The following is a 20768-nucleotide window of genomic DNA, read 5'->3' as shown; positions in this document are numbered from 1 at the left end:
TCAAGCCCCTCCAAGTGGGCCCTCAACCGTGTCTCAAGGTTATCTCCTGCCCCTACAACCTTACCCCTCTGCCCTCCCTAGCCACCTCATCTGCTGGCCCTGAGCTTGCCACCAATACGCCAGCATGCTGGCTCCTCCCTGCTTCCCCAATCATTTCCTGGTTTTCCTTCCAAGGTCAGTTCAGGTGGCTGAGCTGACCATGGAAAGGCTCTGACATTCTTTGTTCCTCCCAAACCTCCAAGCCCTCCCACTATTTGTAAATGTTTGTTGAGTCAATGAATGCTGTCTTTCTCTGGCATAGGAATCACATCACTCTGGAAGCTTCTTTGACCAACTATGGGGCATTTTTTTAACTTATTTTGTTTCCTCTAAACCAGGGCTGCCATTTCTGCCTATACGTTCTGTTCATTGTTGCTGCACCGCCCCTGCAAGCTCGCATTAGTAACTTCCATTCTCTAATTTTATTTGGGCAAGTACCCAATAAATGTGTAAAAGGAAAGACCATGTTCCTAATTTGCAAATGCGGTGACTCTGCAAATTTTAATCGGATCCCAGATTTTCTGCATCTCCATGATCTTTCTCCTCCTTCAGAGTCAGTTGATGTGGACTTTTACTTCATACTGTTCACCATGGCACCTGACTTCTTGCATTTTTTGCTGCCTACTTCGTGTGAAGTGCACAGTCATAATACTGCACTTTGTCCTTCCCTTTTTTATTATGTGAAGCCTCCTACAGGAATGTTCAGTGGGCTCCTCAGCTCTAATGAAATTCCAAGCAGATCCCTTGAAACTTGCTGCCAGGCAGATGCTGCTCACGCCAGTCTGTGACATTCAGCTGGAGAGATGGCGTGTGTTTGCTTCTGAGCTGGCATTTCTTGCTCCAGTGATCCAGCGTGGCACCCTCTCAGAACCTTCCTGCTTGCACATCTGGACCTCTCTGCCACAGCCGCTGGGGCACATTCCATCCTTTCAGCCTGAGACCAGCACAGGAAAAAAATTACGTATTTTCTTGTCCCATACATACTTCGAGACAAGCAAAAAAATTAAAATATAGGTTATTAAGTATAGAATGTCCAATTTACTTAAGTACTAAGTTTGACAGTTGATATCGCTGACATTTCACTTTGACACTTCTTATTTGTTTGTTTTTATTGTGAAGGTACATCCTCATTCTTTCAAATGCATGGTTTGACTTGTGATTATCTTCAATTTTTTGTAGAGCAATTTTTGTGAAAACCATGGATAAGTCAAAAATTCGTGTTATTTTTTAATATGAGTTCCTTCGTGGAACCAATGCAGTGCAGACAGCTTGAAATGTCAATGAAATGTTTGGGAAGGATGTGGCTAATGAACACACAGTATATCAATGGTTTGAGAAGTTCCATTCTGGTGATTTTAATCTTGAAAATGAATCATGTGGGCGACCTGAGACCAAGGTGGATAATGATGAGCTAAAAGCTGTAGTGGAAGCAAATCCATCTCAACCTACGTGTTAATTAACAGCAAGGTTTGACATCACTATTCCAACAATATTGGACCATTTGAAACAAATTGGCAAGGTAAAGAAGCTGTATAGATGGGTACCACATGAATTAAATGAGCATCAGAAGAGAAATCATTTTGAAGCTTGCCTTTCTTTGCTGTCATGACATAAAGGCAAACCATTTCTACACTATATTGTTATATGTGATGAAAAATGGATTGTTTTTGACAATCACAAGCATTTGGCACAATGGGTGGATAAAGATGAAGTGCCAAAATACAGTCCAAACCCGAATAGTCATCAAAAAAAGCTAATGGTGTCTGTTTGGTGGTCCAGCACTGGTATTATCCACTACAGCTTCATGAAATCTGGTCATTTGATTATAGTAGATATCTACTGCAACCAACTGGACAAAATGATGATGCTTGTGATTAAGCAGCCAAGATTGGTCGATAGAGACCGGCTAGACCTCTTGCAAGACCACATGTTGCAAATAAAACAATGCTGCTCAAACTACAGAAGCTGGACTTGGAAACTTTCTGTCAACCACTGTATTCACCAGACCTTGTACCAACTGACTGCCACTTCTTCCAGGATTTCGATCACTTCTTGCAAGGAAAAATATTCACTTCTCATCAAGCTGTGGAAAATGCCTTCTCGATTTCATCACCACTCGCGCTCCAGGCTTCTTCACTGCTGGCATAAACAAGCTACTGTTAAGATGGCAAACTGTGCCGATAGTTTAGGCACACACTTTGATTAATGTACTGCTTCTTATTTGAGATATAATAAATTACACTTTTGATTCGAAATCAGACATTTCATATTTAATGACTTAATACATTTTAACCATAAGGGAAATTGTGCACATCCAGACTAGTCAGGGTGGCAACCAGATCAGTGCCAATTGGTAGGAGGAGATCAGTGATGAACACAGAGTGGACCCCTCGCTACCTACTACAGAGACAGCAACCTATAGCTGAACCACATCTCCGTGTATTACAGTGAAGCCACAGGGGGCAAATATGTTCTTTGTGAAATCCTGGTGGATCTAGAACTTGGGACCACGGACTCTGTTCACACAGGTCTTTTTGGGTCTTCAGACCAGACATCTCTGTTTTTGGTGAGTTGGGCAGACAACAGTTGGGCCAAGGGCCACTACACAGAGGGGGCCAAGCTGGCTAATTCCATCCCGTACGTGGTGGGGAAGGAGGCCAAGAGCTGGGACTGCCTGCAGGGCTTCCAGCTGACCCATTCGCTGGAGGGGACACGGGCTCTGGAATGGGCACCCATTACAGCAAGATCCAGGAAGCGTATCCTTATGCATCAGGAAAACCTTCAGTGTGGTGCCCTCACCCAAAGGGTCTGACACCATGGCTGAGCCCTACAATGCCCCCCATTCCATCCATCTGTTGGTAGAGAACACTGATGAGACCTACCGCATTGACAACAAGGCCCTTTATGACATCTGCTTCTGTAGCCTCAAGCTGACCATGCCGATCCATGGGGACCTGAACTACCTCATCTCAGCCACCATGAGCAGGGTCACCACCTGCCTCTGCTTCCCTGGCCAGCTCAACACTGACCTCCACAAGCTGGCAGTCTACAGGGTGCCCTTCCCACTTCTCCACTGCTTCATGCCAGGCCCTGTCCCTCTCGCCAGTTGTGGAAGCCAGCAGTACTGAGCTCTCACCGTGCCCAGACTCACCCTGCAGGTCTCTGATGCCAAGAACATGGTGGCTGCCTGTGACCCTGCCATGGCCGGTACCTCACCGTGGCTGTCGTCTTCTGCGGATGGATGTCCATGAAGGAAGCGGATAGGCAGATGCTCAATGTGCAGAGCAAGAATAGCAGCTACTTCTTGGTGGAGTGGCTTCTCAACAACGCCAAGACAGATGTCTGTGACATCCCGCCTGGCGGCCTCAAGATGGTGGCACCTTCATCCACAACAGGGGGCCGGGAGCTCCCCATGTCCCCTCAGAGCAGCCGGCCGCCGTGTGCCGCCCCAGGCCTTCCTCCGGTGGTATGAGGGCGGGGATGGGGGAGATGGAGCTCACGAGGCTGAGAGCAACGTGAAGGAGGAGCTCGTCTCTGAGCACTAGGACACCGCGCAGAAGGGAGGAGGATTTCAGTGAGGAGGTCGGAGGCAGCGCCTCCATTGCCTCAGGCTTCTCAGTTCCCTCAGCTTCTTCCTCAACTGCCCCTTTCTTCTCCCTCAGAATTTCTGTTTGGCACCTCTACCTTGTGGAACACGGTCTGACACATAGTGGGCACTCAATAAATACTTGCTGTTGAATGTCTCCCCTCTCTTTCCACTCTGGGAAACCTAGATTTCTGCCATTCTGCATAACCCTGTGTTTCCTTCTGGTGCCCACTTCCCCCACCTGCCCAGTTAACATTTCCCTCCGTTTCCAGAATAATTCTTCAAGAAGCTGGGTCTCATCCCAATCCCATTCAGAACTAACTGGGTACTCACAACCCAGATGAAAACCACCACTCTCAGCCAGAGTAGCGGCCAAGGGGGAGAAGGGCAGATGGTAGCAGGTAGAGGTCGTTACAAGGAAGGGGATGGGATTTTCCATTCTAGAACAGTTTGGGAGAGGGAAATCCAGGCTATGAAAGTCATAATTTCCAGGTATTTCCACGCTCCATCTTTCAGCTTCAAGGGAGGTGTCAACAGTGTTATCTCCATCCTCAGCCTCCTAGGGAGGGGTCTGCCCCACTCTGTCAGGTGGGTTCCTTGCCTCTCCTGCCCAACCTCCCTCACATGTTCGATTCCTTCCTTTCCCCTGGTGGAGAAAGCAACCAGCCGTGGCCCCTAAGACTCCAGAAATGCCCTTCCCATCCCCAACTTTTCTACCCCCAAAAAAGATGCAACATCCCTGACTTGTGTGGAAAGGTGCGTACCATCACCTAAATATTTGAGCTGTTCCCCAGAGGAGAGGAAACGGGACACAGCCCATCTTTTTTGCTACATCTCATCTCCTCCTTTTCCTATTGCCTTTTCTCCCTACCCTTGGCTTTGTCCTGTCTTACACTTCAGAATTCTATTTTGTGTTGAACTTGCTGCTTTTTTTCATATTGAAAAGATGACATTGGCCCAAGAGCCAAAAATAAATAGAAGCTGGAAAAAAAAAAATCCAGCGTGCACAGACTGTCTCTCCTTCCTGTCCTGCAGGCCTGATGCACAGAAGCAGGGGCCAATGCTGCCTTTGATACTGGCCTGGAAGCTGGAAGAGCAGGCGCTCCTGAGAGTGGGTCTCAGTGTGCGCCCTGGCCCCCGAGAGCGGGGTGCAAGGGCAGCTCTCTCCACCACCCACGGAGCAGCCACTGTCACACAGGTTAACCAGGACCCCATAGGCAGCAGCATTTGTTGGAGGATCACACTTATAGTGTTGCTAGACAATGTACCTTGAACAATAGAAATACACAGCAGTTTTGCAAACTTCAGAGCAGACAAAAGTCATTATTTTATGTTCAACCCTCAGATTGGAATAAAACCTTGGTGAAGCAGAGCACATCCCCTTTGTCCTCCACAAAAAGCTCCTCTTAGGGGATGCCTGTGGCAAACCAACAGGGAGGATGACCCCTTGGTCAGGCTCCTCTTCGCTAGGGAGCGGGGGAGTCAGCCCACAGTGTCCAAAGACGAGGCCTCTGACACCAGATGAAGAGGCCGAGAGAGGCCCAGTCAGGGCTGCCCGCTGCCAGCCACAGGGATCGCAGCTCCACACTAGGGGCCACATTCTTCTCTCAACACTCCTGCTGTGATCCACGCCCACAGAGTGTTTCTTTTAAACCTTTTATGGAAGCTTTTAAATTTGTTGCACAAAATGTTAACCTGGTTGCATTTTTTATTTTATATATTTAAGGTGTACAACTTGATGATTTGATTGGTTGCATTTTAAAATTGTTTATTTTTTGCTCTGTGTGTGTGCACGTTTTGTATTACGTGAAGCATAACAAAAAGGAAAGGAGACTTCTAAAATACTTCGGATCTCATCTCTGCTTTACAATTAAGTATTTTGCTTTCCACAACTCAACTCTTGTATTCGTCAGGGTTGTCCAGAGAAACAGAACCATGTACATAGATATAGGAAAGTAGACTTATTATGGGAAATGGTGCATTTAATCATGGAGGTGGAGAAGTCCCATGATCTGCCGTCTGCAGCTGGAGGCCCAGGAAAGTCCGTGGTGTCAGTCAGTCTGAGTCTAAAGGCCTGAGAACCCCGGGGAGCTGATGGTGTGAGTCCTGGAGTCCAAAGGCCCGAGATCCAGGAGCTCTGCTGTCCAAAAGCAGGAGAAAACAGATGGCCTAGCTCATGGAGAGAGAGAGAGAAAGAAAGAGGGAGAGAGAGAGAGAGAAATTCATCCTTCTTTCACCTTTTTGATCTATCTAGGTCCTCAACAGATTGGATGATGCTTGCCCACATTGGCAACAGGGAATCTCCTAAGCTGACCTCTTCTGAAAACACACTCACAGACATACCCAGAAATAATGCTTTACCAGCTATCTGGGCATCTCTTATCCTAGTCAAGTTGACACACAGCATTAACCATCACAACTCTTTATGTCATATCTTTAGCTGCTATATCGACAACAATAACTGAATCAGTCAACCCACACCAGCACAATTCATCAATATAGGTGCAATTATTTTAAAGGAGGGGCTTTTGGAAAAGATATTTAAACCACCAAGCCCCACTTGTCACTAAAGGCAGGGTTTCAGGTCAGTGGGGTAGACACTGGGTGGGGGGCGCTCTTGTGTGGCACCATCAGAGAGCTCTGCAACGCCACATCCCGACCACAGCGCAAGGTGGTGAGGATGCCCGCTGAGCCTAAGGCCCAGGTAGCCTGGCAGAGGGTCTGGGTCTCAGCCCCCTCAGGCACAAGGTGGGGACCAGGCAGCCTGGCATCTCGATTTCCAGAGCTCTTCATACTCCCTCTCTCAGTCTCACATCAGGTTCTAGTCTCTCTAACTAGCTGGTTATTTCTTGGCTAGGGTTGGACTTTCTCCACTCCCACCTGTTTCTGTTTCCTACTTTTCACAGATTTCCTCTCTCTTTCCTAGAGCTTTAGAAATAACAGCTAGTTAATCTGTCAATGGCCATGTCTATAGCAGTATGGTTTTTAAAAAAAATTGTTTTTTCCACAAGTGACCCAGGAAACCCTCTTTGAAGGAGCCCTAAATCTGCTTTTCCCTCCCCTGCGAGTCAGCAGTAAATCAGCAGTTTTCGGTACATTGCCAACCTGCAGTATAATAGAGAAATACAGGAATCAATGAGGAGAACTTGGTTGCTATATTCTTTTTACAAAAATTACAGACATCAGCTGGGGAAGACAAGCATACATTATCTCCTAATGAACATTAATATAATTCTTATCTGAAACACATCTAGAATAGATGGGTCCCCAGTGTCCCCCAAAGAAGAAAACCGATTGGGTCACACAGCACTCCCACCCCAGGGCGGCAGCACCCATGGACCAGTGAGAGACCGCACGGCCTCGGGAAAGACACAGAGGAGAGGGACTCAGCCTGGCTCTCAAGAAAGGGCCACAAATGCCCTTGATGATGAAGCTCAGAATCAGCTATGACAGCCCCTAGAGAAACCAAGAGAAGAAAGTGACATGCAGGAGACAGAGCCTGGGGGGACAAGAGCTGGTACTGCAGGAGGACCACACTTTGGGTAGCAGGCACCATGCAGGAGCCCTTCTGGGTTTCAAAGCTGAATCGCCCTTTCTGAGCGCTATGTGTCAGGCATGTATCAAGTGATTCACATGCATTAAGCAGTCACAGCAACCTTATGAGGGAGAAAACTTTACCTTACATATGGGGAAACTGAGACACAAAGTGTTAAATAACTTGACAGGACATGCACAAACCAGGGCACGTCCACTCCAGCACCCACATGCTTATCCACTGTACATATCATCTCCTGCGGGACAAGGACACAGTATTAAAGAGTGCTACAAAGGATACAATGTCACCTGTCTCATTGCAGGAGCAGACAAATGGAGTGTGACTGCCCAGGAAAGAAGAGAAGCTTCGCTTGATCATTCCATGCAAGACAGACACTACGGATTCCCTGACACTTACCCTCCTGGCTGTCCCCAGCCTGTCACTTGCTCTCCTTGCCAGACTCCTCCTCCTCCTCCTGGTATGTACCAGGAGGCCCTCCCTGGATCTGACCCGGGTGGCTTTTCTGGTCCCTGGCTGTCTGTCACCACCTCTGTCAGCCATGTCCCCCTGTGACTTGCAGTTTGCTCCCTGGAACCTCAGGCCCACAGACGTGACCCTGGTTTCCCACATGCCCAGTCCAGTGAATGGTTCTGTGTCAACAAATGTTCGATCAGAGAAGCGTATGGAATGATGTGGAATGTGGGGTTTGTTATAGGGATGGGACCTCATGAAACTGCAGGAACCGGTTAGAGAGTTCATGTGCAGCTCTTGCATCTGTGTCTGGCCAGCCGTTAGGGAGGAAGTGGGGACATGAAGGACATAAAGTGGGAAGAACAAGGACAAGCTCATGCTCGAGGATGAGCATGGAGCTCTCCTGGGCTTCTCCCCACCTGTGAGCCCCCACCTGGCGGGGCACAAGCAGGAGAAGCTGGTGCCATCACTGTGGCTCTGAACATGCCCCTGCCTGCCCGGCGGTCATGGAAGTCAGGGGAGTTGGCTACGCAGGACAGGCTGCCGTCCCGTGCCAGGGTGAGCCAGCGGGTCAGGGACAGTGTGCCTGGGCTGCAAAGCTCCTGGTGCCTATGCCGACATACGAGTGTAAAAGTGATGTGGCCACTGCTTCCCTCCACCTGGCAAATCTCAAGGACGGGTCTGCTGGGCTCGTGTCCACACTTACTGACGACAGCCAAAGAAACAGGTGGGCTCATCTCTCTGGAATACACTGAAAAGGTGCATCAACGTCCTTTGGTAGCTCCTAGGGCCATCCTCACCTGAGAATGTCTCTCAGCACTAAACACATGTGTGTCCTTGCAGAGCTAGCTTCTGAGCAAGGAAGCCTGGCACCCCCAGGTCCTGAGTGGGTTCCAGTGCAGGGTTCAAGTGCAGGGTTCCAAGGCCATGGTGCCCAAGCTACAGGCAGCTGCTTAGGGTGGGGAACCTGTGGCCCTGAAGCCACATGTGGCCTTCTGGATCCTTGAGTACAGCCTATTGACTGAATCCAAATTTTACAGGACAAATCTTTTTAATAAAGGGATTTGTTCTGTGAAGTTTGGATTTGGTTGAGGGACCTCACTTGGGGATCCGGAGGCCTCATGTGGCCTTGAGGCCATGAGTTCCCCACCCCTGGCTGAGGTGTCTCTACCCAGACCCCTCAACACTCCCCTTCCCTCTTCCTCTTTCTCTTTGGGCTGGTGGCCTGGGGCTTCCATTCTTTCTCTCTCTCTTTCTCTCTCTCTCTCTTTTTTTTTTTTTTTTTTTTTGTCTCTGGTTATAATGGTAATTGTAATGACGAAATATCAAGAACATAAGTTACCTTTGTCCACTGGAACTTTCTACTTGGTTTATCCACCTTTTGATGAGCTCTCATTGTATTCTTAGTCTACATCCCACAATACAGTTATTCAAAGATTCATATGATATCCATTCTCTCACTTCTTATTACCAAATATAACTTCAACCTTTTCTAACTCTGTTATATTAGAAAATCGATAATGATTTAACTCTTTCCTTTTATCTCCCAATAAAGTATACACACACACACACACACACACACACACACACACACACGTATGTACAGTATCTGGAAAACATTCTTAAACTAACTCAGGTTTCTGGCCCTTAATCAAATGTGTAAGTGGCATAAGCATACGTGTTCTTAGTCTTGGGCTATGCTTAAGGCTGCGTGTCTCCATCTAAGCAGGGTTGTGCCTCTACAAAATGTTAGATTTATGTAAATGCCACTCTGTCTCCAACCAGTTCAGCACATGCTTTTGCTGTAGTTTAGTGACGTTATTTTGGAAAACTGCATGAGATCTAACTACAGAATTTAAGAAAATCTATATTAAAGGATAAAAATAAGCATCAGTGCTGGATTTTTAAAAACTGTGTATCTTGAAATGATTCCAGACTCACAGGGAGTTGTAAAAACAGTACATAGAGTTTCCTGAGCCCTCACCTTGCGTCTTCCGATGGTAACATCTTTTATGACAGTAGTACAATATCAGAACGAAAAATTTAACATTGGTACATTACTGTTAATCTTATTCAGTTTTCACTTTTTTAAAACCTGAATTAGAGTGTGTGTGTGTGTGTGTGTGTGTGTGTGTGTGTGTGTAGTTTCATGTAATTTTGCCCTGTGTATGGATTAACGTAATGTCACCATCAGGATGCAGCAATGCTCCCTGCTATATCGTCTCACCCATCTGCCCACCCTTGCCCCTGTCCCCTAGCAACCACTAACCTGTTCTCCATTTCTATAGTTTTGTAATTTTTAGGATGTTTTTGAATGGATTCATACAGTATGAAACTATTTCAGATAGGCTGTTTTCCCTAAGCAGAATGCCCTTAAGATCCAGCCAAGCTGTTGCATGTATCCATAGTTTGTTCCTTTTATTGCTGAGTAATGTTCCCTTTTATGGATGTACCAGATTTTGTTCAAGCCTTAACCCTTTGAAGGACATTTGGTTGTTTCCACTTTTTTGGCTGTTATGAGTAAAGTTGCTATAAGCATTTATGTTCAAGTTATTGTGTGAATGTAAGTTTTCATTTCCCACTGCTGGGTTGTCTGGTTAGTTCATGCTTAGTTGTTTTTGTTTGTCTGTTTATTTGTTTGTTTTTGAGACAGGGTCTTGCTCTATTGCCCAGGCTGGAGTTCAGTGGCATCATCAGATCTCTCTGTAACCTTGAACTCCAGAGCTCATGCAATCCTCCTGCCTCAGCTTCCCAGGTAGCTGGGACTACAGGTGCATGCCGTCACACCTGGCTAATTTTTCTCTTTTTTTGTAGAGACAGGCTCTTGCTCTTGCTCAGGCTGATCTCTGAATTCCTGGTTTCAAGTGATCCTCCCGCCTGAATCTCCTAAAGTGCTAGGATTACAGGCATGAACCACCATGCCCGGCCAATACATGTTTAGTTTCTAAAGAAACTGTTAAACTATTTTCTAGTGTGGCTATACCATTTTTACTTATCTACCATCTATGTGTGAGAGTTCCAGTTTCTCAGCATCCTTGCCAACATTTGGTGTTATACCTATTTTTATTTTAGCCATTCTTTTTTTTTTTTTTTTTTTTTTTTTTTTTTTTAGAGAGAGAGAGAGACAGGGTTTCACTCTGTTGCCCAGACTAGAATCCAGTGGTGCTATCATAGCTTGCAGCAACCTTGAATGCCTGAGCTCCGGAGATCCTCCTGCCTCAGCCTCCCAAGCAGCTAGGACTACAGGTACAGGCCACCATACCCAGATAATTAAAACAAAATTTTTTTATAGAGACAGGATCTTGCTATGTTGCCCAGGCTGGTCTCAAACTCCTGGCCTTAAGCAGTTCTCCTGCCTCGGCTTCCCAAAGCATAGGGATTACAGGAGTGGCCTACTGCACCTGGCTCCTATTGTAGGCATTCTAAAAGGTGTGTAATGACATCAACATCTCATTGTGATTTAAATTTGCATTTCCCTAACAGTTAATGATGTTGAGTATGTTTTCATGTGCATTTTTTTAATTTATTGTTTTTTCATTTATGGGTTCAGGTTTGGGTATTTTTATTTTTTTATTGACCATTTTAACTATTTATAAGTGTGCAATTCAGTGCCGTTGGTGCATTCAAAATGTTATGCAACCATCCATTTCTAGAATATTTTCATCATCCCAAACATTAATTGCATCCACTAAACAATAACTCCCCATTCTCCTTTTCCCTCTCCCTGGCAACCTCTATACATTTCCCTATTCTAGGTACCTCATAGAAGTGGAATCATACAATATTTGTCTTTTTCTGTCTTGTTTATATCACTTAGCACAATGCTTTAAAGGTTCATCCATAGCGTAGTGTATATCAGAATTTCTTTCCTTTTTATGGATGAATAATGTTCCATTTTATGTAGGTACGATGTTTTGTTTTTTCATTCATCCATTGGTAGGCTCTTTGGTTGTTTCCACCTATTGTGAATAAGGCTGCTATGAAAATTGATAAACAAGTATCTATTGATTCCCTGCTTTCAATTCTTTTTGAGTGTATACTCAGAAGTGGAATCACTGAGTCATAAGGTAATTCTACGTTTAGTGTTTTGAGGAACTGGCAAATTCTTTTCCACAGAGACTATACCATATTACATTCCCACCAGCAGTACACAAGGGTTACAATTTCTCCACATCCTCACCAACACTTCTTATTTTCAATTTAATGGGGGTAATAGTAATCCTAATGGGTGTGAAGTAATATCACATTTTTATTTGCATTTCTTTAATGAGTAATAATGTTGAGCATCTTTTATGTGCATATTGACCATTTGTATAATGTTTTGGAGAGATGTCTATTCAAGTCCTTAGCCCATTTTTTTTTTTTTAATTTCAGCTCTTCATGGGGGTACAAAAGCTCAGGTTATATACATTGTCCGTGTCCTGCCCATACCCCTGAGTCAGAGCCTCAGGCGTGTCCATTCTCCAGACAGTGCGCCTGGCATTCACCATGTAGTCATACCTCCATCCCCTGCCCCCTCCACCACCCCGAGTCAGCACCTTCAAGCATGACCATTTTTTAAATTGAGTTGCTTATGGTTTGTTATTGTCATTATTGTTGAGTTGTAGTTCTTTACATATTTAGGAAATTATTCTACATGATTTTTTTAATGGAGACAGGGTCTCACTCTGTTGCCTGGGATAGCATGCAGTGGTGTCATCATAGCTCACTGCAACCTCAAACTCCTGAGCTCAAATGATCCTCCTCCCTCAGCTTCCCAAGTACCTGGGACTATAGGAACATGCCACTGTGCCCACCTAATTTTTCCATTTTTGTAGAGACGAGGTCTCCCTCTTGCTCAGGCTGGTCTCGAACTCCTGAGCTCAAACAATCCTCCCACCTTGGCCTCCCAAAGTGCTAGGATTACAGGCATGAGCTACTGCGCCTGTCCAAAATGATTTTAATTTCTTCAGATTTGTTGGGGTTTGTTTTATGATCCAGGTTATCATCTATCTTGATGAATGTTCCATGGTGCTTGAAAAGAATGTGTATTATGCTGTTGGTGAAATGTTTTATAAATGTCAATTAAATCATGTCGGTTGATGGTGGTATTCAGTTCTTCTATATCTTTGCTGATTTTCTGTCTAGTAGCTCTATCAATTGTTGACAAAAGAGTATTGTACCCAACCATAATTGTGGCTTTGTCTAGTTCTTTTCTCAGTTCTATCTGTTTTTACTTCATGTATTTTGATGTTTTGGTATTTGGTGTTTGGTAATACACATTTAGGACCACTGTGTCTTCTTGGTGGATTGCATCTTTTATTACTATGTAATGCCCCTCTTGTCCCTGGTAATTTTCTCTTGGAAATCTACTTTATCTGATACAAATACAGCCACTCCAGTTTGCATGACATATCTTTTCTATCCTTTTACATTCAGCCTACTTACGTCATTATAATAGGTTTCTTATAGGCATCATATAGATGGGTCATGGTTTTATAAATTCATTCTGCCAATCTCTGTCTTTTATTTGGTGTATTTAGACCATTTATATTGAAAGTAATTACTAATATATTAGGGCTTAAGTCTGCCATTTTATTATTTGTTTTCTGTGTGTTTTCTCTGGTTTTTGTTTCTTTATATACCTTTTCTTGATTTTCTTTGAATTACTTGAATGTTTTTAGAATTCCATTTTGATTTATTTATGGTGTTTTTGAGTATATTTCCTTGTATAGTTTACTTAGGGGTTGCACTGGGTATATAAAATATATACATAATGTATCACAGTCTACTGGTATTGACCAGTACCCCAAGTGAAGTGTAGAAACTTTGCTTCCAGTTATGTCCCCTTATTCTCCCCAATTTTAAAATACAATTGTTTTAAGTATTTCCTCTATATACATTGAATACAACATCAGATGGCATTATAATTTTTGCTTCAACCATCAAATATAATTTTATAAGTAGAATGACAGTCTATTATATTTACCCCTAGTTTTACTCATTCTATTGTTTTTTCTTTATTTTTTAAGTTTCTTTCCCCCTTCTATCATCATTTCCTTCTACTGTCATTTCCTCTCTGTTCCTTTAGCCATTCTTTAAGAGTAGATCTGCTGGAAGCAAATTCTCTTCCTTCGTCTGTGAATGTCTTTATTTATCCTTCAGAAATGGAGGATATTTTCACTAGAATGTGGGGTTTACAGTTCTTATTTTTTAGCCTTTGAAAAATGCTTTGCTACTTCCTTCTGGTCTCCATGATTTCAGATGACAAATCCTCTGTCATTCACACCATTGTTCCCCTGAAAGTGATTCATCATTTCTCTGTAGCTGCTTTCAAGTTGGTTTTTTGGGTTTTTTTTTTTTTTGTGAATTTTTTTTATTTTTATTTTTTTGTCTTTAGTTTTCAGAAGTTTGATTATGATCTATTTTGATGTGGATTTCTTTGGTTTTATTCTGTTTGGGGTTTACTTAGCTTCTTGAATCTGTAAGTTTACGCCTTTCACCAAATTTGGGGAAATCTTCAGCCATTATTTCTTCACATATTTTTTTAGTGTCACACTCTTTCTCCTCTCCTGGAATTCCTACGACATAAATGTTTTTTCTTTGGTTGCTGTCCCAGAGGTTCTGAGAATCTGTTCATTTTTTCCCCAGTCTTTTTTCACTGTGTTATTTAGATTGAGTAAATTCTATTTATCTATTTTCATGTTCACTAATTCCATTCTCTGTCATTTCTAATCTACTATTGAGCCTAGACAGCAAATTTTTTATTTCAGTTACTATATTTTAGTTCTATAATTTTCATTTAGTTCTTTTTTATAACTTCTATTTCTTTGTTGAGATTTTCTGTTTTTTGTTTAAATTTGCAATTTCTGGTTGAGTCTTTTGTGATGACTGCTTTAAAATTTTTATCAGCTAATTCTGAGTCACATTAGCGTGTACATCTGTGCGTTGTCTTTTCTCATTCAAGTTGCTATTTTCTTGGTTCTTGGCATGACAAGTGGTTTTGGATTACATCTGGGGTATTTTGGGTAGTATGTTAGAAGACTGGATGTTATTTAAAGCTTCCATTTGAGCAGACAGTCTCCCCGTCCGGATTTAGGATGCAAGTCCTGTAGGTTGCTGTCCCAGTGACCATTTTGCTTTCAGAGCCTGTGCAGTGTTATCACAGCCTGCTTTGTGCTATCAGAGGCCACTCTGAAAGCCTGGTGATTATATGTAGGTAGGTATGCATGTATGAAAATTCCATACCTGTTCAGTTCAAGCCTTTTGACATGTTGCATTGGACAGTTTTACATTTGGGTTGGTCAGTCGTCTGCTTCAGACTTTCTACTTAGGCTGCAATAATCGCTTTCTCCAGCTCCTTCTTCTCTGGGATCCTCTTCCCACTGTCTGATTAGTGGTGGGGAGGGAAGTACAGACGCCCCGCTCCATCTCTGCTGACACCATGCCAGCAGGAAAGGCAGTGCTTCCATGGGTCACCTGGTGCCGGTGGCTGGGAGTGAGAGTCCACACTCCCCACTTGGCCTCTACTGGTGGCACCAACCCCAGCTGCCTCCTGTGCTGAGTCTAAACTCTCCACTCAGACGTCAGTGAGCCCCGTGGTGGAGTTGTCTGTGATGTTTAGCTGGGGGTGAAGTGGCTATTATCAAAAAGGGTTTCTGTCCTGGGGGCTGCACATTTCCCCCGTCTCTTTGCTAGAGAAAGGCAGCTTTCCTTAGAGCTTTTTAATCTGCACCTGATGCTGGTTCTGGGTTGCAGGTTTCGCCAGCACCCATTCAGAGTATATGAAAGAGAAAAAGAAAACCCAAGGACTCACCCCTACTTCAGCCTTCAGGTCCCGAGTCCTCCAGCCGGTCTGCCTGCCCCTTTCCACCGCCCTGAGGCCCCCGGGGCTGCCCGTTGAACTGCTGCCAGGGTTTTTAGTTTTATTAGCAGAAAGGAAAGGGTGCTGAGAGAGGTGAATCTACACAAACTTGTCTAAAACCGGAAACCCAGCTGCTTTTCTTCTCGCTAGATGTCTTTTCTCTTTCACTTTGTGGCTAGAAATTTCTGGATATTTTTTCCAGCATATCGGAGGCAACGAATGTTTCTTTTATTTTCAGATACGTAAATGTCTTATAACACCCTTACGAAAATATGATAAAGAATCATGTTCACAGAGAAAATCTTATTTTAGCTGAAAGTATATTGCAATTTCTCAGCAAGAGAAATGCTTGTGCATTTGTGCTCTAAGTGTTAAAGTCTTTGAAGGGAAGCTGTCTTTGGTGTTTGTCTCTTAACTTTTTACAATATTGAGATGAGACATTTGGGCTGTCCGAGAGAAAGTCCCTCTATGGGCACCATCATCCTGAATCGAAGCCTGTCTCACTCTCCCCTAACTGTGACAAATGACACTGCCATAGAGGCCCCGCGCGCTTGCTGTTAGCCAGACCACCTGTCACAAATCTACCTACCAATGTTCCACCTTCACAGAGGAACAGACCCAAGAGCCAAGCCTTCCCCACAATGAGACAAGAGAGGGTGGGAAAGCGATACTTGCAATCCCACAGCTTAAGTCCACGCACCATTTTTCTACACTCGTCTTAAATATAAATACAGTACAGTGCATTTGCCTGTTGCCAATGGTTATCCCAAGAGTCCAGCCTGTTTCTTGGGCCATCCTGTGTGTAAAAGTTAATGCTCCCACAGGTGTGATTTACCTGCCCTTGTCTTTAAAATGCCGGCAGCCCATTCAGCGGCAGGGAACACAATGTGGGTGAAGAGGGACCTTGTGCATTTCACATCAGCGCTCTCTGTCCATAGTCTCTTGCATTCGTGACCACCATGGGAGGCCCTAAGAGTAAGCTTTGAAGGTCCCCGGTAAGTCACAGCACTTGGCCTGGATACTCCTTGCTCCACCTATGCCTGTCTCTTCTACTTCAGATTTGCCCCCTGGTTTCTGCCCAGCAGCCCAGTCTTGCAGGGGGCACGGGTGATTCGGACAGTGGTGCAGAGAGACCAGCCATTCTCCATTGTGGGACAAGTTGCAGGAGGACGAGGTGTCACGGGACTGGCCTGGTTTGCTACTGGCTCCTGATTCAGGTACAATGTCAGGAATAAAACAAACATTGGCGTTAGGATTGCACCCAACTTGAATGAACTCTGATTGCTGAACGAATAAACTTTTAGTTGGAGGAAGAGTTTAACTCCAAACTCCCATGGGAGTAAGTTCTTCAGAAAACTGCCTTCAGGGTGCCCCAGGATTCTGCGAAAGTGCAGAGACCGGAACTACCAACTGTCAGCCCTTCTCCAGAGTGGGATGACAGCATGTCTCAGGTCTCACTGGACTGTCCGACAGGCTGAATAAGCACGTGCACCTGCTTTCCAAGGACCCAGAGCCTTGAGAGAGAGGGAGGAGATGGAGGAACTATTGATTCCAACTTTTGAAAGAAAACAAGATCAACATTTATATAAGATGTATTTTTAAGTCAAATAATCCATTGTAATTCATCTTATATATAGCAATATAAAAATTGCATTTGCTCTTGGAGGTGGGGACATTTTTCCTGTGTTTGGTATGAAATGGGAGTGACGCCTTCGGTGTTTTTAAAAGGGTCCAATGGAACCAGGAAAGCAGGGGACAAAAATAGAACGGTGGGGAGGAAAAAGGCCAGCCTCAGTAAGTTTGTGCATACTGCAATCAGGAATTTCAGAAGGTAGCTATTTTAATGTCTGCACACAAGTAAGTTTTGTTAAATGAGGTGAGGGTTTCATGATGGGCTCAGTGCTAGGGGTCTTACCTGGGCCCTGCCAGTTGTGGGGTCGACACTTCCCACTCCCGGCCACACCAGGCTGGTCATACCCAGTACCTCAGGAGCTCTGGCTGGAGATGCCCCAGGGATGAGGTCTCCAGATGTCCCTTCATGTGCCCAGATCCAACTGTCTGCTTCAGGGAAGCTTGGACACCCTAACGCCTATTGGGGAGAAGGATTGGCCAGTTTGCCAGAAAAGCTTAGAGCCCATCCCCACCCTGTAGGGTAAAGTAAAGGCAGAGAACTGTCACCATTCAGTACTGGCTCCTGCATCTGGGATTAGGCCAGACCTCCCCATTCCCTGCTTCTGCTATAGCAGGCCAGGACCCCTCCCAAGACAGGGGTCCTCAGCCCCCTCCTGGCACAGCTGGGGCACAGCCCTGCAACCTGCGGCTGGTTCTGCCCACCTCTTCCCTACAACCCCCACCCCTGTTTGGGGCTGTGAAAGTAGAAAGACCTCACACACAAACTCAAAGTGCTTTTTCTATTCTCTCACTCCACAGCAACCATCAACACAGAAGACTTCTGTGACCAAATGCAGTCAGTTCTGCAGTGGACACCCGCTGAGCGTCCTCTAATCTAATCAAATTCTGCCACTATCTAGCCAGAGACAGTGTCAAATCCTACAAGGTGAGGGCTCAGGGCCCAAGACCCCCACTCCCAGGTACCAGTGGCAAGTCCAGGCCTCCAGCCACAACCCCTTCTTTGGGTTCAATTATTTTGCCATTGTGGCTCACAGAACTCAGGAAAACACATGTACCGGTTAACTATAAAGGATATTACTAAGAATACAGATGAAGAGATGCACAGAGCAAGGTGTGGGGAAGGGGCACAGAACTTCCATGCTCTTTCCAGATGTGCCACCCTCCAGGAAAGTCCACGTGCTTAGCTACCTGGAAACTCTCCAAACCATGTCCTTTTGGGTTTTTATGGAGGGTTCATTATGACAACATGATTGGTTAAACCACTGGCCATTGGTGATCAACTCAACCTTTAACCCCTCTCCTCTCCCTGGAGGCTGGGGGTGGGGCTGGAAGTCCCAGACCTCTAATCCTGCCTTGGTCTTTCAGGTGGCCAGCCCCATCCTGGAGCTACCTAGGGGCTGCCAGCCCTCAGTCAATCATTAGGATTCAAAAAGTCATCACTTTGGAGGTTCTAAGCATTTCAGGAGTTGCATTGCAGGAAACAGAGTTGAAGATCAAATACATATTTCACAATATCACAGGCACTGTCCCTGGGCTTCTGTGAGCCTGGGACATTTCCCTATCCACGATGTTCTCAGGAGTCCTGAACTATAGGGCAAGAGGTGCACCTGGCACACGGGACAGGGGACCCAGAGGACAAGGAGAAGTTGGGAAGTACGGCAGGACCAAGCTGGGTCCACCCATTCTGCCAAGGAACAAGGAGAGAGAAAGCTGCCCTGGCGGGTGCAGCCACAACACAACCCAGGGGGTCCACACGGACAGACCCCGTGTCAGCCTCTCACGTGTGGTTGGGTCACACTGTGCTGCCCTCTGCTGAGTCTGGTCTTCTGAGACTGCCCATTTGAGCCTTGGCCGAGCCCTTCTGATGATGTGAAACCTCAACCCAGTGAGGAATTGAAACAGAGACGTCTGCCCCAGTCAAATGTGATTTATGGGCTTTAACTGCAGACCTGCTCCTGTCTTATAAAATCAGGATGAAGCTGCCACTGCTGATGCAAGGAAAAGATTTGTCTAGAATATTGGCTGCTGTCGTCGGTACCCGGGACCCCTTGAGCCAGGTCCCTTCTGCATTCTGATGAGGTAAGGCTGTTCTGGAAGAAAAATGCCTCCAGAACATAAATCTATTTGACACTAAAAGTCTCCTTCACACTGTGAGCCAAACCCTACAGCGTAGGAGCCAAAGACACAGATACGGGAAAAGAGAAGCCGGTCCTTGCCTTCAAGGACAGAAAGAGACGGAAGCTCTGCCTGGCGTCAAGGCAGCTGGTCACCAGCCCAGACCTGTTCTCGCAACCCTCACCAAACGTCTCTTCCTGGGGATGGAAAAGCAGTCTTGTCGCATGCGGTCATTCGGATGGTTTGCTCCCCTTCCCCTCCCACTGTGGGCAAGGAGCATGTCCCCGCTCCGTGAATGTTGCCTTGGCCAGTGGCACATTAGGAGTTGTGACGTGAGCAGAGGCCTTGCGTGTGCTGTGTGCACAGTTGGCTCGGCTCACGGGCTCTGGCCACTCATCACAGGAATAGCACGTCCCAGGTGAGCTGGTGAGAGGAGGGTGGGAGACCCGTGGGGCACATCAGAGCCCCCTGCAGCCTGCAGTCCCACCAGAGCTGTGCGTGGAGCATGTGTGGGCTGCGAGCCACTGACATTTTGAAATCGTCATTACACAGCACCGTTGTGTCAATAGTCCATCAGCAAATCCAGGACTTTAGAGAAGGGGGACTCTAATAAAATGCTTCTGCCACCATCTTGGAATTATTTGAAAAGCAACCCTAACACCAACATAATTTTCTTTCTTTCAAATCTTCAAACATTACATTACTCTCTCAGTCTGTGAATTAGGGCTTATTTTATTTTTACAGTTTGCTACCTCCTCGGTATACATGATTTGACCCTAGTTTTGTAACATAGGAATAGATACATAAATATGTATACATATATGTGTGTATATCTCCAGAGGTGAGGCTAAAATGCTCAAGGTGGTGACAGTAGCATTTCTGGGTTGAGAGATTTAGAGTGACTTACGTTCCACCTTACACATTTCCATATTTCCCACATTTCCTATAATAAATGATTGTTTTATAATCAGCTATGTATACATATATATCTGATTTTGAACAGATAAAGTTTAACATAAGCATATTTTAAACATAAAGTTTACTTTCGCAGAAACTTTGTTCAGGCTGTCAAAAGCACAAGCCAGGAAGGTGAGTACATCCTCACACAACGCAGCCTCTGCTCACCCTGGGGAGAGAGGGACCTGCCAGAAATTCAGACAAAAGGATTTTTGGATGTGATTGGCCTCTGAATCTGATGCTTAGGAACTGATAGGAGAAAAATTTGTCCTTGGGAAAGTCAGACCCTGATTAAATATCATTATGCTCTGATACAATGCCAGTAATTTCAAAAATCCCAAACATTCAAATAGTGGGAAGTTACAATGCCCCCTTTGGGTGATTTCTTACCCATGGTCATCAAGATAAAGATGAGCACTGGGACTCAAATGTGCCTGCAATGGGGACATCCACGGTGAGCAGGGAGCAAACCCTCCTAGATCTGTTTCTCAGAGATACATCACCCACTTTCTCTCCATAAACACAATATAAAATCAGATTGAGCTCGTGTTCCCTTGTCCATGAATATGCCTAATTGGATGTCCTTTCTA

At 45.2% G+C, this 20768-nt stretch overlaps 1 pseudogene; it reads left to right on the top strand.

Annotated features, from left to right (window-relative positions):
* The first annotated feature begins 124 nt into the window (after window positions 1-124).
* LOC123644373 lies at window positions 125-3511 on the top strand (annotated as a pseudogene).
* The last annotated feature ends 17257 nt before the right edge of the window (window positions 3512-20768 follow it).

This window comes from Lemur catta, chromosome 9 (genome assembly GCF_020740605.2).
Source record: "Lemur catta isolate mLemCat1 chromosome 9, mLemCat1.pri, whole genome shotgun sequence".
Lineage (NCBI taxonomy): Eukaryota > Metazoa > Chordata > Mammalia > Primates > Lemuridae > Lemur > Lemur catta.
This window is presented reverse-complemented; position numbering and strand designations above follow the sequence as displayed.